A 4862-nucleotide genomic window follows, 5' to 3' on the forward strand; every position below is an offset into this window, starting at 1 on the left:
CCCAAGCAGCATCATATTTTATGGAATGAGTACAAGAAACTTTTAATTATTCTTTCTCCTTTTGCCTGCACAGAAGTCCCTGCACAGAAGCCATGGTTTTCTTTCAAGTTAAATCAGAAAATAATACTGCTTTACTTAAATTCTCCATTGATTTTCCATTATAATTCCAGTACATTGGTTCATGATGGTCTACAAAGCCATCATTAATTACCCCTGTTTACATCTTTGATCTATCTCCTGCCACTTGCCCTCCTGGTTACTGCGTTCTACCCTATAGTGTCTTCTTGATGTCCCTGGAACACACTAAGCTCATACCTGTCCCACGGTCATTGTTCTTGTTTTCACCTTTACCTGAAATACTCTTCTCAAGTCCCTCACTGGCCCACTTTTTCTCACTGTTCATCTCTGCTTATTTTCTCTAACGAAAACCCTTTCTTAACAACCCTAGATAAAATTGCTTCCACCCAGTTAATAGTCATATGACTTTAACCTGTTTTACTTTTTTATAGCACTTATCAGAGCCTAAAACAATTTTATTTAGTTGTTTTTCATTGTTTATTTCTCCTCCATTAAAATGTATAAAAGGAGACCTGATACCTCTATATTCCTAAGGCCTAGGCCATTGCTTGAGAGTAGGGCCCCTATAGTTGTTGAATGAATGTGATATTAAAATCATTCCAAAATCCATTACCCCGAAACTTTTTATTATTAAACGACTGAAATCTACCAGAAAACCAAAGATTGTGCTAAGTTGTAATAAATTTGAAATGTAGATATTGTACTTCACCTACCTATTGTAGCTTCCCAGAAGGACATTGGCAGGCAAATAGATTTGGCATATTAGATCCATGGCACCATTTAATTTCTTCAATTTACAAACGCCAGTGTTGACTAATTTAGTGTATTCAGATGGCAAAGTAATATTCCTCTCACCTCCTATCCTATCCTGCTGCTTTCTCAGGCATGGTACAGTTCAAAAGAAGAGAATGGTTTGCTTAGATGTTTTCTTTTCCTATTGCTCCAGACACATAATGGCCAGTGAACTGGGTCTGAAATTGGAAGGAGTGTAGAGGCCAGGGGAAATATACTTATTTCTTAATTCTTAATTAAGTATTCTTATTTCTTAACCCCAGTTATTTCTTAAATAAGTATTCTTATTTCTGAACCCCAGTTTGTGTTCATTATCATTGAAGCTAAAATGGAAAGCTTTTCTGGGAAGGTCAGAAAAACAAAGCAAGGAATCCCTTTCGTACCCACTCATAGAACGCTGACAATTTAAGAGTGCAGATTTATAATTTGTCCTATACAAATTATAAATTTTTTTATAAGTTTTTAGAACTTAACAACAACAACAACAACAAGGAAAATCCTACTGTTACTGCCAGCTGACATGGACTCTGTGTCTTTCTGAACAACCAGTCTCTCAAATGTCAGTGATAATTGATACCTCCATCATAAACTTCCACTTCTTTATCTTCAAAGCAAGTAATTAAAGGCAGGCTGATGATTCCACCACTAAATTCACTGGCCTTTCACAGGTGAAGTCAGCGTTGCCAGCCACCCTTCTTTTATGCCTCTCCCCTCTACCCTGCTTCCTCACTTAGCCTTCTGGCCTAGCAGACGTTCTGATTTCCCACAGAAAGGAGTGTCATTATCTGCCTTTCAGAATAATCTGATCAATTTTTTGACATTAGTCTACCCTCTACAGTGTGAACAACCCATAATATACCTGGAGAAGAATGTAGAAGAGAAATTAAATTCACAGAAGATCCTCCTGATGCTCTTTGGAGGTAAGCATTTTCTACTATTTGACAAAGTTCTCCATTGGTTTCAATAGCCAAGAGAAGAGGAACTTAGAATTTAAAGAAAATAAATGTGAGTTTCAACTCATCCTCTGCCATTAATTCCAGTTTGATATTTGACTATGGCACTTACATTTCTTTCAGGGCTCCTTTCACGCCTAGTAGGTGGTTTCTAACTAATAGGCTAATTGAGAAACTATAAATTAGTCATTAACAAAGGCTCTGGATTTATAACCTGGATTTGAATCTGCCTGGGTTTAAATCCTGATTTCACCAATTATTAACTGTGTGACTTTGGGTAAGTTGCTTAGAGTCTCTGTGCCTTTGTTTCCTCACCTGTAAATGAGTGACATTATAATAGTACTTATTATATATTTTTGTTATGAACATTAACAGGATACTGGCTCTGGAACCAGAGTGCCTGGATTTAATGTCTGTTTCTATTGCTTAATGACTGTGTGACCTTCATAAATCACTTGACCTCTCTGTGCTTCACTTCCTCTATCTAGAAAATGGAGATTCTCATCTGCATCACTGGGGTGTTATAAATAGTAAATGAATCAATAAACAGATGTGAGGTACTTAGACCACTGCTTGGCACATGGTAAGCATTCAATACATGTTAGCCATCATTATTTGGAGGACTAAACTAAATACAGCATTCAAAGCTCACAGCATATTTACTAATTGTGTATTACATATTGTGCTAAGAACATGCAATAATGTTCGGGACAGACTGGGCTCTGCTCTGGTGGTGCAGATAGTCAAGTCTAACAGAATATATTAGTCATTCTATCAATTCTGCTTTCTCCTGCCCCACAGTTTCTGACTTGGTAGAAAAGCATGTCAAATATCCATGAACCTAATTTTACTTACAATAACTAGTGACACAATAATTGGGCAGGTAAAGGCAAAATCTTGTGCTTCCATTTATTTATAACACTTTGTTAGTTTATAAACTCCTTCCTGCAAAAATCTGAATGTCTGTTGGCCCAGAGTTCAAGAAAGAAAACAGATTAAGCAGAGAGTCTTTAGAATGTTCTGGTGCAAAGCTAACGACTCTAAAAAGATAGTCTGGAGGTAAGCCCTGTTTGTTTTAACATTCCAAGAGCTTCTGTACCATCCAGTAACAATAAATATCAGCAAATGAACAGAAAGAACCCCTGCATTTGAGAAGCTTTGTGTCTATCTTGTATGGAGACCAAAGCCCACCCGCATTGCCAGTTATTGAGTGGCGTGTCAACAGCCATATCGCCATCTTCTGGGAGCTTGTTAGAAATGCAGACACTCAGGCTTTGCCCCAGACATGCTGAACTTAACTGTATTTTAACAAGATCCCAAGGCAATTCCTATCACATGAAGGTTTGGGAAATGGATTATATAATTACTATGCAATTATTACACAATTGGTCACATATTGGAATCACCACATATTAGAATCACGGGGGAACTTAAAAAATGATGAATGCTTGGGTTTCAACCAAAATAATTGGGACTTAACTGTATGCCTGAACATCTGAAATTTAAACATTTTTCCAAAATGATTTTGCTGTGCAGCCAGAATTCAGACCCCTAAGCTAAATATTGACAATCCCCAGGCCTTTTTATCAAAATATAACTATTTATTTCATCTGCTCTAAATGAAATAAATGTTAAGGTATACTGAATACAAATCTTTTGTGGTTAAGAAAGTTCCCCCTACCCTTTGATTATTTCACATGCTGTTTTCAGAGCCCTGTGAACTATTTCTCCCCTTGTCATTTCAGGATTTAGAGTGCTGACCTCCTTATTTTCCTATGGAAGACAATAACCTGATTCCCACTAGGTTGAACTAATGACCATCTGTTATGATGGGACAATGCTGATTCAAAAAGTGTCGTTTGCCACTTTGTCTGATGTCAAGAGGCAGCACATGAAATCCGAGGGCCTTTAATAGCTCACAACACCTTGTGTGTAAGATCCCCAGCGGAAAGGCAACCCCAAATTAGAAACACGTTTCACTGGAAGGGCACTCACTTACTGATACCTTAGGGACTCCACTTTGAGGGATGCCTTTATCATTCATACCTTTCCATGGCATGAATGGAAACCTGCTGAATGCTGCTTCTGTCCTCATGCATTTCACGAGTCAGCACATGACACAGGGAAGGGACACCCAGGTCAGCCCCATCATTGTATCTAAAATCAACGCTTCGAATATAATTGGAATGATTACATACGATTCTACATGTTAAGTGATTAGCACAGCAACTGGTGCCCAGTTGATTGCTATTGTTATTGTTGTTGTTGTCATTAGGATTATGCTTATGCTTATTTTGTGTTATTTATTAAATGAATATACTTATCCCATATGACTCCAAGTGCTCCTAAAACTCCCCATGGGTGACAAAATTTGTCTCCCATAATGTATGGCTTTATAAGAAACAGAGATTCAGGGACCATGTTTATAAGATAATCTTTAATTGTTCTTAAAAATTTATTAAATATTCATTTAAAATAAGAGTAAGAATGCACAATAAGACGGAACCAAAATAATTTTATAAATCGTAATAACAATGACATCTATCAAATTTTATACAACATGTCTTGCTTTATTTTTAGAATCTTTTTCCATCACAGTTTAATTTAGATGCTTTGTTGCCATTATGCAAATTATGAGTTTATTTTTCTTCCTGTATTTTCTTACTCTAAAGTTATTGGTTAAGACTCTTTTAACCAAAAGTTTTTGGTCGGGCTCTTTTACAAAATATGCATTACTATTTTCTAAAAGATAACAAAGTGAACTTTATTAAGATTAAGTTTGTGGGTGACCAGTAAATACTAACCTTACAGCAATTAAAAAAATAAAATTGTACACAGTAAATAAACCACATAGTGGTAGCTCCCCCTAGTGGAAATTCTGAAGTAAAGGTGGCTCTAACAAAACACTATATTTGTAGGCTTGATTCAAATATACCTAGAGATCAGCTATGCCAAATATCCACAAACTTAAAGGAAGAAAGACGTGTATTAAAAATGTGCGTTTTTTTTTTTTTTCTTTTGAGATGGAGTCTCACTCTG

At 36.4% G+C, this 4862-nt stretch overlaps 1 long non-coding RNA gene across 1 annotated transcript; it reads left to right on the plus strand.

Annotated features, from left to right (window-relative positions):
• The first annotated feature begins 1742 nt into the window (after positions 1-1742).
• On the plus strand, positions 1743-4146 carry LOC112605577. Its single transcript, XR_003115530.1, has 3 exons — positions 1743-1790; positions 2199-2406; positions 3569-4146. It is a non-coding gene; the product is annotated as an uncharacterized LOC112605577 (long non-coding RNA).
• The last annotated feature ends 716 nt before the right edge of the window (positions 4147-4862 follow it).

The sequence above is a fragment of the Theropithecus gelada genome, chromosome 14 (assembly GCF_003255815.1).
Source record: "Theropithecus gelada isolate Dixy chromosome 14, Tgel_1.0, whole genome shotgun sequence".
Taxonomy (NCBI): Eukaryota; Metazoa; Chordata; class Mammalia; order Primates; family Cercopithecidae; genus Theropithecus; species Theropithecus gelada.